This window comes from Plecotus auritus (assembly GCF_963455305.1).
Source record: "Plecotus auritus genome assembly, chromosome: 1".
In the NCBI taxonomy this organism is placed as follows: Eukaryota; Metazoa; Chordata; class Mammalia; order Chiroptera; family Vespertilionidae; genus Plecotus; species Plecotus auritus.
The window spans coordinates 101,809,101-101,823,313 of record NC_137770.1 but is presented as its reverse complement, the minus strand read 5'-3'; the positions used below and the strand labels follow the sequence as shown (position 1 = coordinate 101,823,313).

General features: G+C 42.6%; 1 pseudogene across 1 annotated transcript; it reads left to right on the top strand.

Annotated features, from left to right (window-relative positions):
* The first annotated feature begins 2,730 nt into the window (after positions 1 to 2,730).
* LOC308240677 (protocadherin alpha-C1-like) lies at positions 2,731 to 13,503 on the top strand (annotated as a pseudogene). The gene is made up of 4 exons: positions 2,731 to 2,805; positions 8,714 to 9,451; positions 9,503 to 10,418; positions 13,470 to 13,503. The product of its transcript is annotated as a protocadherin alpha-C1-like (transcript).
* The last annotated feature ends 710 nt before the right edge of the window (positions 13,504 to 14,213 follow it).

Sequence of the window (14,213 nt, the reverse complement as noted above, 5' to 3'; positions counted from 1 at the left end):
CCAAATTAATTTATTCCATCATTTATCAACAGACCGATGCAAATATTTGTAAGCTTGAACACTAAACAAGAGATTAGTCTGAACTGTCTTTGGGATTAAAGAAGTAACATATTGAATATTAAACTTTCAAACCACACTGTATTTTCTAGTCATTTTTAAGGTAGGTGTAAAGATCCTTCAGATCATGTACTGGATGTGAACAATGTTCATTTCCCATCTGGGACTGAATTTCAAAATTTGTAGATTGTTGGTTATGGCTTGGAACAAATTTTCCCATAGAAACAATGTTATGTTACTATAAAAACCTACTTAATTCATAAAATAGCTGGACTGTTGCACTAATAACATAATGGAATTTGACCACCCTTTATTATTGTTTCTATTAGAAAATGTTCCACATCAGGCTGCCAGCAGTAGCAGATCCCTTGTAGGGGAAAACTGTTCCAGGATCTTTCCCCCTAAGTGGACTCTGGGAGGAGGTGGCCTGGGGAAAGAGCTCTGGTGCCCGAGTGCTGCTGGGGCGGAGTTTAGAACAGAGAGACTGGAAGGCTGTCAGTTGGTGGAGAGAACCAAGAGAAGGGCCTAGTGAACCAGTAGTGGAGAATGGAAATGGGACACTGCTTGGTGGGCCATAAACTGAGGGCTTCTGGTGGCTGTGCCTCCCAAGAGAGTAGCAGTAAGAACTTCAGTGCAGCCAGTTATGGTGACAGGTCCAGAACAGGAGAGATGCCCTGACAGGAAAGTGGGAATGACATTGCTTATTTCTGTGCTCTGAGTGTCTGTATTCATGAGAAGGGACCGCTGGCATTCCTGGGTGACTGGGTGGTCTCCTTGATCAGAGCCTCATGCTAAAGTATTGTTTTCACTCCCTCTATAGGAGAGCCAGTTAGTTTCATCAAAGACAATGTTTTTGTTTCCTGACTATAAACTTTATTCTTGGATAGTTTCTGTTAGTTGCATGCTGCTTATTAAGGACAGCATTGGAATGGATGGATAGGTCACCATCACTGCAGAAAGAATTCAAATCAGGTGAAAGTTTATTTTGTGTAAATTACAGAAATAACCAAGAAATAACCTATTTGGACAGTTTTCTTTGGAAATTTAGGGAGACTATATATTGAAAATTTTATCAGTTAATATCCAGTGTTAAAATGTACACACATGGGAATCAGTGATAAAAATGTGTATACACCCTCTTCATATTAAGCTTTGAAAAAAATTGAGTAGAGCAAATTCAAATTTATCTTTAGGATAGAAATGATCTTTTAGTTAATCTATTTGTAATACCTGAATTTTTAAAAATCAATTCTACGTATCAATTACATAAGTGTTTCATTTTCTAAATTAAAATTTCTGAGGCCTGGCTATATGGCCTTCTCTGAAATCCTCTTGTTCTTTTAGAATTTCCTTGCTTTCTATTTTGTTTTTCTCTTTCTTTTCCTTCCTCACAAGTTCCAAGGAATGGTTTAGACAAAAGAGCCACTTGTCTTCATTGCTTTCTATCTTTGTTTTGTAGCTTTTATTTTAAGGTTCTTGGTAGGTGGGACATTTAGGAGGTCAAAGTGAACCAATCTCGCCGAAACCGGTTTGGCTCAGTGGATAGAGCGTCGGCCTGCGGACTGAAGGGTTCCAGGTTCGATTCCGGTCAAGGGCATGTACCTTGGTTGCGGGCACATCCCCAGTGGGAAGCGTGCAGGAGGCAGCTGATCGATGTTTCTCTCTCATCGATGTTTCTAGCTCTCTATCCCTCTCCCTTCCTCTCTGTGAGATATCAATAAAATATATTAAAAAAAAAAAAAAAAAAAAAAAAAAAAAAAAAAAAAACAAAGTGAACCAATCTCATCCTTTAGCTATTTGACTCGGGGCTAGTATTTAACCTCAGGTTATACATCTGCCATGGGGCCTGTGTCGCAGTCCCCGCGTGTAGAGCCCCCAGTGCTTTCAGAGGTCTGACTGCTGTGCAAGGAGTGGACATAGTTTCAGGTGGGATTACGGAAAACTATTAGCCTCTGTCTTCTGTGTGACCACCTGCGGAGAAGACTAGGTCGAAAGGAGGGCCACACTAGAGTTTCTGTTAGTACATCAAATTAGCTACCTAGTAATTCCAGATCTGAAATGCATTCCCCTTATTCAAACAAAATAAATTAAAATATGGGATGATTGGCTGCCCAGGACCGCAAATGTCCATGGAAAAACAGAAACCAAAGATAACTTTGTGAGTAAGCAGCCTCTGTACACTAAAAATTAATGTATTTCAGATCTGCTTAAGAGATGGATGAAAATTACATCATAAAGACCTTTGAAATAAAAATTTGGTGCCTTGCCAGGTGGCTCAATCAATTGAAGTTTCATCCTATATACCAACAAGGTTGCAGGTGCAATTCCGGGTCAGGGCACATACCTAGGTTGCAGTTCTATTCCAAGTCAGGATGAGTATCAGAGGCAACCAATCAATGTTTCTTTCTCATCTCTCCCTCCCTCCCTCTCTCTCTCTCTCTCTCTCTCTCTCTCTCTCTCTCTCTCTCTCTCTCTCTCCTCTCTTCTTCTCCTTCTAAAATCAGTGAACATATCCTCAGGTGATGATTAAAAGAAAAATTTGGACCAACACAATACTGCTTTTCTGATCTCTTCTTAATGTTTCTTTTTAAGCTAATGATGCTTATCTCCAGATGGCCATTGGCCATGCCCCGTGGCCCATTGGTGTCACTTATGGTTGCTATCCATGCCAGAATGGGTAGGGAAAATTTTTTCTTTAAGGATGTTGCACATGTTTTAAATGATGAAACAGAGCAGAAATATATTCAGGTATGCAGTTTGGAGGGGAAAAAAATCTCTGGAGGCTAACATTCTCCAATTCCAAAACTGTAAATTTTGAGAGGAAAAGAATTATAGCATGATAGGCTATAAGTCCACTCCTTGTAAACACTTGTATGTAAGACATCTTTGCTGAATAAAATAAAAAACTTCTAAGTTTCATATATGATGCAAGACAGGGTGAAGGGTTATGCTTTAATTATCTTAGTATTGAAATATGACTATTGCAGTTTGCTTTGGGAATTTAGACAAGAACAGCATTATCTAATCTTAGACTTAGAGGGAAGGCGAGGGTGGGCGGGTGGGGGGATTGGGAAGAGATCAGTTAAAGAACCTGTATGCATATATGCATAACCCATGGACACAGACAATAGGGTGGTGAAGGCCTGGGGTTAGGGTTGGGGTTGGGCTAGAAGGGGTCAATGTGGGGAAAAGAGGGACCTATGTAATATTTTCAACAATAATGATGTTAAAAAAATTTTTAAAGAACAGCAAATGTAGAGTATTTTTTTCTTTTTATATTTTTCTTATTGATAGTGTGGATGAAAAGAGGCCACATGCTAACCTGACTAACTCAGGGAAGACCTGTGTGGCCGTCTTGCAAACTCAGAGACCTAAAGTAACCACAAAGGATGGTCTGAAATTAAAATCTTTGAATTAAAAAGCTGTTTATGATGGGTAGTCACATCCTAGGCATGTATCTTCCCTGACAAAGGTCAATCTTTACCTTAACTGAACCTATTGTCTTTTTGCATCTATGATAACATATCATTGGAATGTCAAAGTAATTTTCCTTTTTGCTGGACTCTCAAACCAGTCACCACTCTGTGGAGACCACAAATCCCCTCATTGTTATTGAGTTAATTGTTGACTGTTAACTATCCTGCACCCACCTCAGTAAAAGTACGTGTCTATCATTTTACTTTTTATCCAGTCCCAGAGGTTTCCCCATTTTGCTGTCTCTGGCCTCCTTAATCTATCACCACTTACCCACTTACATCTCCTCTTTTGATTGTAATGTATAAAACAAGATTTAAAAAAAACTGCCATTCTCCAGAGCACTATCTAAATATGTTGAGATTCTGCTTCCTGGCAATTGGTGACAGTTTGGCTCAAATAAACTCACAAAAATTCTTTACAGGTTTGAATGTTTTTTTTTTATATTAACATTACTTGGTGTAGTAAGCAGGATACTTAACTATCAACAATTAACTCAATAACAATGAGGGGATTTGTGGTCTCCACAGAGTGGTGCCTGTGCTTTGAGGGGTCCAGAAAAAAAGGAAAATTACTTCTACATTCCAACAATATGTTACCATAGATGCAAAAAGACAATAGGCTCGGTTAAGGTAAAGAGTGAACTTTGTCAGGGAAGATACATGCCTAGGATGTGACTACCCACCATAAACTGCTTTTTCATTAAAAGTCTTTAATTTCAGACCATCCTTTGTGGTTACTTTAGGTCTCAGAGTTTGCAAGACGGCCACACAGGCCTTCCCTGAGTTAGTCAGGTTAGCATGTGGCCTCTTTTCGTCCACAATAATATTACAGATATCTACCATTTTCTCCATTTTTGCCTCCCTCCAACCACTCCCTGCCCCATCCCAGGCCTACATCATACTATTCTCTGTATCCAGGGCTTATGCAGCTATGTTCTTTGGTTAATCCCTTCTTGTCCCCTCTCATCCACCCCCACTGAGATCTGTTATTCTGTTCCATGCATCAATACCTCTGGACCAATTTTGTTAGTTTATTTTGTTCATTAGATTTCACATATAGGTGGATCATGTGATATTTTTCTTTCTCTGAAAGGCTTATTTAGCTTGGCATAATAATCTACAGGTCCATCAATGCTGTCTCAGAGAGTAATAGATCCTTCTTTTCTTTTACTGCTGCATAGTATTCCATTGTGTAGATGTACCACAGTTTTTCTATCCATTCATCTGCTGATGGGCACTTGGGGTGTTTCCAGATCTTAGCTAGTATAAATTGTGCTGCTATGAACATAGGGATACTTATATTCTGATTGGTGTTTCTAGTTTCTTGTGATATATTCCTAGAAGTGGGATCGCTGGATCAAATGGCAGTTCCATTTTTAATTTTTTGAGGAACCTCCATTTTGTTTCCACAGAAGCTGCACCAGTCTGCATTCCCACCAGCAGTGTACCAGGGTTCCCTTTTCTCCACATCCTCAACCAGCACTTGTTGTTGATATATTGGTGGTACTTATTCTGGCAGGTGTGAGGTGATACCTCATTGTCATTTTAACTTGCAACTCTCTGATGATCAGTGACATTGAGTTTGTTTTTTCCATGTCTCTTGGCCATCTGTGTGTCCTCTTTGGAGAAATATCTATTCAGGTTCTTCACCCATTTTTTAATTGGACTGTTTGTCTTCCTGGTGTTGAGTTGTATGAGTTCTTTGTATATTTTGGAGATTAACTCCTTATCAGATATATCATTGGCGAATATGTTCCCCCATACAGTAGATTCCCTTTTCATTTTGTTGATGGTTTCTTTTGCTGTGCAAAGCTGTTTCTTTTTTCCTTTGTTTCCCTTACCCCAGGTGATCTATTGATGAAAATACTGCTATGTGAGATGTCTGAGATTTTACTGCCTATGTTTTCTTCTAGGATTTTTATGATTTTGTGACTTACATTTAAGTTATATCAATGTTGAGTTTTCTTGTGTATATTGTAAGTTGGTGGACTTGTTCTCTCTCTCTCTCTCTCTCTCTCTCTCTCTCTCTCTCTCTCTCTCTCTCTGCCTTTACCTGTCCAATTTTCCCAGCACCATTTTTGAAAAGACTACCTTTACTCCATTGTATGATCTTACCTCCCTTGTCAAATACTAATTGACCATATTGGCATGGGTCAATTTCTGCCATCTCTGTTCTGTTCTATTGGTCTATGTACCTGTTCTTGTGCCAGTACCCAACTGTTTTGATTACAGTGCTATCTGGTATTGTGATCCCTCTGATTTTGTTCTTTTTTCTCAAGGTTGCTATCGCTATTCAGGATCTTTTGAGTCTATATAAATTTTTGGAATATTTATTCTCTATCTGTGAAATATGCTATTGGTATTTTAATAGGGATTACATTGAATCTGTAGATTGCTTTGGATAGTATGGCCATTTTAATGATGACTCCTAATAAAGATCCCCAAGGATGGCTATATTTATGACTCTACCTAACATTCAATGGGCTGACATGTTCCCTACTTTAATTTTATCCAAGATTTGGTGTCAATGATTTTTTGGTTCCTTAATTCAGAAAGACAAATTAGACAGGGGCATGTACTCTTACATTGCCTTATGTTGCACCCTGCCTTATTTGCCTGGAAGAAATAAGGGATGGGTTTGTGATATTCCCGCTACCAATCTTGTTACAGGGCAGTGAAAATCTAGGAAAATTCCATGGCACGTGGAATAGGGAAACTGAGACAAGAAAGTTAAAACAAGGCCAGTGCGGGCAATTTGCAGCCAGTTTGTAAATTACAGGCCCTTTATCTTCCCTAAACCAAGGACACTTGAGAGTAAATGGTTAAATGACTCTCCAACTATAGAATGCAGGAAAGGGGAGAGAAGTGGGGAGTCTTTCTCACTCATAAAACAAAGAAATCAGTCATTTTGGGGAAGGTTATTTATTGATTGATCGATTTAATTCCCTAAACAGAGAAGCCAGTAGTCTCAAGGCTTGGCAAGGTAAAATTGCCAGGTGCTTCTCATGTATTCTGGGAAGGCCACAACAAATTAAAAAGGGACCTTGAGAATTAATCTATTCTATACCAAGACATTCAGCACAGGAATTTTGAGACCTATAATCAGGAGGGTATATAATGTCTCCAACCCCTACCCAACTCACTCTTCAGATTAGCTGAGAGACCACACATGCACATTATGCTGGATCATAGATTTGCTGCCTTCCTTCTTTAATAAATTTACTTGCTTTAATTGGCTTTATCACAACACAACAAGGGTCACTGGTTTGAATTCATTCCTATAAGACTGACAAGAACTGAGGTAGGGGGAACCCTCTCCTTCTGAGCAGGGGGCTGTCCAATAACACCTTTTCTGGGGTCTCTGGGCAGCCATAATAATCTCACTTTTAGTCTTAAAACCAGAATGCTGGAGCTCCCTGCCCCAACTTCATTTTAATCAGCAATTTTAAAATTATTATAGAAATATTCAAACATACACTAAAGTTGAGAGAATTGTGTAAATAACCCCCATGTATCCTACACTCAGCTTCAATAATAAACAATACTTTTAGGCAGTTTTCTGATCAGAAAATAGATGGCCCAAAAGCTTCTATTTTACAAAGCTTCAATTTTTTATCTGTAGTCAGTTTTTGTCTTTCAAAATTTGGTTCTTGGGACTTTGGATACTGCAAGTGCATTAAAAGAAGGGCTTGAGTGAGGGATTTAGTGTCTAACAGTCCTTTAAGTCAGCCTCGTTTTCAGCTTACCTGTACCTCAGGGAAAGCCCTCGGGTGTAGGGTGCCACGTGGGATTTGGAGGTATTGCTTGCTGGTAGCTCACAGATGTTTCTCATAGGACTGGGTCACTGTCCGGATTTCTGTTCAGAAGATTGGCTTAAAAACAAAGGTTGAGAAAGGGCATCTACCCTGTTCTTATCCCGCCCCCATTACTGTTACTAAATATTTGCAGACTAGTTTCCTGGTCACACTTGGAAGAATATCTCAGTACTTCCTCTTCCCTCCGTGGAGCTTTGCAGGTACTGTTTGGGAATGAGTTGTCCATCTTTCTGAGTTTCTGGTGCTTGATATTGACTAGTCGCTGACCTTTCTCACACAGAGAGTCAAGGGCCGCTTGCAAAGCACCCCCAGGAGGGTCTCCTGGGGAAAGAGAAACTGCTGACCCTCAAAAAGCCAGCCCAAGGCCTGAGTCCTAACGTTCCACTTTTTTTATTTTTTTTAAATACATTTTATTGATTTTTTTTACAGAGAAGGAAGAGGGATAGAGAGTTAGAAACATCGATGAGAGAGAGAAACATTGATCAGCTGCCTCCTGCACACTCCCCACTGGCTATGTGCCCGCAACCAAGGTACATGCCCTTGACTGGAATCAAACCTGGGACCCTTGAGTCCGCAGGCGGACGCTCTATCCACTGAGCCAAACCAGTAAGGGCTCCACTTTGCTTAAAGTTTAGTGCATTGAAAAACACGAGTCTGGGGAAGCCTGAGGGAGGATCCTTTTCCCCAAGTTGCCCCTTGTGGTTGCCTCTATTGAAATCTTGGAGGCTCCTGGGATATACCAAGGTGCAGGGGAGAATTTAACCCACAATAAAGTGGCTGGGAATTCAGTACTGAATGCACCGCAGCACTAGGTCCGGGCCTGCTGTTTCCTTAGTCTCAAAGACGTGATGGTTCCTGTCTCCTGTCTGGGTCCCACCTCTCACCCGCTCAGCCCAGAGGTTCCTCGGAGTCCCGCCCCTGCAGGGGGCCCTGTAGGAGGCCCCTGGATCCGTGCCTTGGGGACTGACAGTTGGCGAGAGAAAACCAGCTGAGCTTAGCCCCAGTTACAGTTCTCAGCAGAGACTGTGGAGGCTAAAACCCGGGTGGCCTTGGGGCGTTGTCCTAGGAAACACCCATTAAAGGAAGATGTGTTATGTTCGCGGAGAGTCTTCCTGCCTGCCCCGCTCCTGCTGCCAGGCCTCCAGGCGAGATCCCAGCCCGCTGGGAACAGAGACCGCGCTTTCCAAGCGCAGGCAGTTACCTGGTCTCTACATCCCTAGGTGGCGCTGCAGATTCGCCTCTGGTCCAGCAGGCCGACCTCCCCGCCCCCCAATCCCCCCACCCCCCACCCCGCCAGCCCGGGCGATCCCGGTATTCAGAGAGAGCGTCCAAGGTCTCTGCCCTCTAGCGGGCAGCGGCGGCTAGCTGGCCTTGCTCTCTGCCACGGCTCCTGCTCTCGGGAGTTTGGAGCATGGTCCGGGGTCTGGACGGTGCGGTCCTTTGTGGGTGTCCTGCAGCTCTGCCGCAGGACAGCTCGAATACTCAGTGTTGGAGGAGACCCAGCGGGGCAGAGCCGTAGCAAGTCACCTTGGACTGAGGATGTCAGCTGCTGCTCTGTCCTTGCGGAACTTACGCTTCCTTTTCAGCCACGACCAGCCCTACTTCAGGTGGAGATGGCCAGGGGTAGCTTGGTGGTCCGAGAGCCCGCGGACCGCGAACGTCTGTGCGGGGCCAAAGCTGCTTACGTCTTGACCTGCAAGCCGATGCAAAAGAACCCGCTGGAGCCACACCAGATGCGCGTTCACATCCTGGATACCAACGACAACTCACCTCACTTCCCTGCCAGCACTGCAGCTGCGCATCCCCGAGTTCCTGGTGCCTGGGACCCGCTTTACTCTCCCTAATGCCCAAGATGCCAACCGGTGAAGCAACGGGGTGCTAAGCTACCGCCTGAACCCCAGCCAACACTTTGCCTGGACATGGGGCTGCGGGTGCACAGCAGCGAATAGCGGGAATTGGTATTGGAGAAAGCTCTGGATCCCGAGAAGCGCGCCACCCACCGGCTGGCGCTCATGGATCGGGAACGCGGGGCGGACCGCGCGCTCTGGTGGACACAGACGATGATGCACCTGCATTTGAGCGCGCACAAAGGTGCCAGAGGATGTACCGGAGGGGACTGAGTCATTCGAGTTCAGGCCTCGGACCTGGCTGAAGGCCCCAATGGGGAAATCTGGAACTCAGTAAACAACAGCACGCAAGCAAAGCTGCGACACCACTCTCAAGTGCACCCTAGAAATGGGGAGGTGCGGGGAGCTGCTTTGCTAGATGCTCCTGAAACTGTTGGAGGCATACATTCAGGCGAGGGACCAAGGTGCCTTCGGGCTAGCCAGCACCGCCAAACTGCTGGTGGGAGTGGCTGACATGAACGATCGTGCCCCTGAGGTGCACCTGCTGACTCTCCAGTCCACTCTCCAAGGACACCGCCCTGGCACAGTGATTGCTCTCCTTCGGGACGAGGACTTCGGTCCCAATGGAAAGGTCATTTGTAGCATGTCCAGTAGAGGCCCTTTTAAGCTGAAGGCTTTGTTTGACAATTACTACAGTTTACTGACTGATGGGTCCCTGAACTGGGAGCAGGTCAGCGAATGCCAAGTCCTGATCACCGCCTTAGATGGTGGCTCGACGGCTTAGCACTCGCAGGCAATATATCCAGCTTTCCTCAACCTCAACAGGAACTTTTTATGTCTAAAAGCAATGCTCCTGGAATCTGTCTAAGCCCCGTGTTTTCCCAGGACCAGGACCAGGACCAGGACCAGGGCAAGAATGGCCTTGTCTTGTCTGAACTGTTGGATATTATCTCTGAAGGGCAGACAGCCTCTAGCTTGGTGGCAGTAGAATCATCCAGTGGTGCTATCGCTGCCAAAACTTCCTTTGACTTCCAGCAGCTCAAGGGGTTTCACTTTCAGGTGGAAGCCCTTTATGGTGGAACTCCTCTCAGAAGTGCAGCTGTGGCCATGAACTTGTTTGTGGTAGATAGGAAGGCCAATGCTCCTGTCATCCTGTTCCCCTTGCCCAGAAATGGCTCTGTCCCAGTGGAAATTGTGCTCTGTTCACCAGAACTGGATGCTTGGTCACAAAGGAAGTTTTTTTTGTTTTGTTTTAATATATATTTTATTGATATTTCACAGAGAGGAAAGGAGAGGGATAGAGAGCTAGAAACATCGATGAGAGAGAAACATCGATCAGCTGCCTCCTGCACACCTCTCACTGAGGATGTGCCCGCAACCAAGGTACATGCCCTTGACCGGAATCGAACCCGGGTCCTTTCAGTCCGCAGGACGACGCTCTATCCACTGAGCCAAACCGGTCTCGGCACAAAAGAAGTTTTGACAGGGGGTGCAGACAGTGGCTCCTACCATATCTCTCAGGCTCCTGACTGTAGCCTTTTCCAAATCTCAGCCAATATGGTAAAGCTCCATTAGTTCTTTCCACTGATGCAGTTAAACAGAGGGGCATATCATTACAGGTGAAATTTGCAGTGGATGCAAATTAAAATGGAATTAATTTTAAGGGAGAAAATGGTGCACAAAATATTAGCATTTCAGGTATCAAAGCAATGCATAAACTCTCACCATTTATTTCTTTTATTACTCAGATGAGAATATGAGTAATGTCCATAAAGTTTTGGAGTCAAGAATTATTTGAGAAACACATTTTGTTTAGATTAGAAAAGAATATATAAGTGATAGGAAAACCAATGGACCTGAAGTTAGAAGGAAAACTAACTATTTAAAAGGGAAAAAATAGCCCTAGCCAGTTTGGCTCAGTAGATAGAACGTCAGCCTGCGGACTGAAGGGTCCCAGGTTCGATTCTGGCCAAGGGCACATGCCCAGGTTGTGGGCTCAATCCCCAGTAGGGGGTGTGCAGGAGGCAGCCGATCAATGATTCTCTCTCATCATTGATGTTTCTATCTCTCTCTCCCTCTCCCTTCCTCTCTAAAATCAATAAAGAAATATTTTTAAAGGAAAGAAATAACTAATAATGAAGAAAAATGTCCCCTGGGACTAAAATTTTAAACTTATATAAGTGATAAAGTAACAGAGCTATAATGTTCATTACATGCAGGAATATTATGGCACCCCATTCATCCAATTAAGCAATCTTTTTCCATCATTGTTGATCACTTTTTAGGTAGTCCATTCTCTACTAATAATTTTTTGGGCTAGATATTTCCTTATATGTAAAAAATATGTAATGCATAAAAACATGGGTGAAGTAACTTTCATCAAGCTGGAGTATTTGTAAGTCACATAGGCATTTATTATTTACTTCTTCCTATCCTATTGCATATTAATCCAATCTTGATTCTTTAGAAAAAAAAAATGTCTGTCATTGTGTTCACTGAATGCCTTAATAATAATTGCAGAATTCTAGAAATAAAATATTTATTGCTTGAATTTTATAAAACAAAAATCCTTTGAAATGGGTCTAATTTCAACTGTGTGCCTAAGTCATACAGAATCATGTTAATGTATACTTGTTTATATTTTGTTCCAATTCTAAGCTTTTCTGGCTTATTTTAGTTTACAATGTATTTTAACATAGTTTACAATACTCAAATCTGAGTTTAAGAAATTTAGAGACACATTCATATTTGTATCTCTCCTACTGATAATATTTAACAGATATAAACAAAATTGGCACACTGTACAAGCAGAAAGCATGTGTCTCATGTCAATTTTTTTGTTAAAATTTTTAATGGGCAATTTTAGTTTGTTATCTAAGATGGTACTTCTGAGATATAAATTTCTACTTAACATTTAAAATTAAGTGCATTGGAAAATTTTTTAGATAATAAATATTTTTGTAGCAAAATGCACAACCATGTACAACTGACTTTGTTGAATATTCCACATGAAAATTATAGTTTGATCATAGCAATGTTATATCAATGTACTGTTCTTCTGGAATTAAGGCAGTTTCTTTTGCCAGGATATATACTAGTAATGTGTATACAGTGTTATTTATTAACTAGAGGCCCAGTGCATGAAAATTCATGCACTGGAGGGGGGCGTCCCTCAGCCCCACCTGCCCCCTCTCACAGTCCGGGAGCCCTCAGAGGTGGGAGGTGACCCGGCGATCAGGGGAAGGTGACACCCCCATCACACCTCTGCTGCTGCCACTGCTGGCAGCACAAGCCTCGGCTGGCCCTGAATACCTGAGCCTTGAGTGGCCCTGGGTGGCTGGGCAGCTGCCATCCAAGGCTTGCCTGCATCTCGGGCCTGCCTGGTCAGCTGGGCAGCTGCCATCTGAGGCTTGCCTGTGCCTTGGGCCGGCCCTGGGCGGCTGGGGGGCTGAGGGCGGGTCTGGCCACACTGCATGCCTGCCACCCACCCAGTGGGGCTGAAAGGACTGGGGGACTCTGGCAGGGCTGAGGGGACTGGGCACCACCATCTTGTGGCTTTGGGCGCCACCATCTTTGTGACGGTGTGATGGTCAATTTGCATATTCCCTCTTTATTAGATAGGATAGTGGTAGGATGTTTTAGCATTCTAGGTGGTTTTATTTGTTAAGTATATTCCATAACTAGACTTTTCCGTAGACTAATTAGATGTTTCCTTATATTTATATTGACTTTGAAGCTGAAAAACTTTAGAGTGCTGTAACTAAGGAAGTTTACATGGCATAGGAAATATATTCAGATTTTTTTTAAAAGCATGTGTACAGTGCAATAGTATTTGTTGTATAGTAAAGAATCCTCAAACTATTAAAAAGGAAGGAAAAAAGCTTTCTATAGCTTGAGTGGACAGAAGGGGAAAGCAATGCCTGGGAATTGTTTTTGTGGAAAAGTTTTAACATCATGTCTGATAATGTTAATGACCTATTGAATTTTGTTGCCTTCAGTATTTTCAGTTAGAGGGAAACATTAGCATTCCAGAGACTAAATACACTTAGCTGTTTGGGGATGAAGGTAGACTAAATTGCTGAAAGGTTTTTATATTGTTCAAATGCATATGACATGAATGTCAGAAATAACACTTGGCAGAACAGCAGATGAATAAGGGTCACAGTCTAGGAATTCAACCAAAGTATTATGGGAAGGAATTTATGAGTAAGGATTATTCTTAAAAACCAAAACTAAATGATAAAGGTGGTTACTCATTTTTTTCCTAATTTTAGTTTACATGATGAGAATGGTTCCGTATATAAATAAATTACATGTCTCTTTTACATTGCATTTATGAAAAAGACTTAGGATAATAATTTCCTCTTCAATACAAACTATGTATTCATCTAAAACCACTGTGGGCCCAGCCAGTGTGTCCAGTGGTTGAGCTTCAACCCAGGAACCAAGAGGTCACCGGTTTGATTCCTGGTCAGGGCAAGTACCTGTGTTGCAGGCTCAATCCTCAGTAGGGGGCATGTAGGAATCAGCCAATCAATGATTCTCTCTCATTATTGATGTTTCTATCTCTCTCTCCCTCTCCCTACCTCTCTGAAATCAATAAAAATATAAATAAATAAATAAATTTAAAAACCTGTTGTGGAATCTAGGAATGAATATGCAATCACAAAATCTCCTGAGCTGCAGAGAAACACCTCTGTGTCCCATCCCAAATTCTTGGCTCTTCCTGGAGCCATCTGGTTGTCATCAACTTCTATAATAATAAAAGCATACTATGCTAATTAGACAGGACAGCCGAATGACCTTCTGGACATCCTTCCGGATGAAACCGAGGCTGCAAGGGCTGAGGCCAGCCGCCGCAGCTGCAAGGGCCAAGCCCCTTGCACGAATTTTGTGCATCGGGCCTCTAGTATATACTATTTTTATAGCATAACCCTAATGGCATACCCTCAAAAATGTACTCTCTGAAATCAGGTACATTATGCTTATTCTTTAAAATCTTTGAACAAAGATTACAG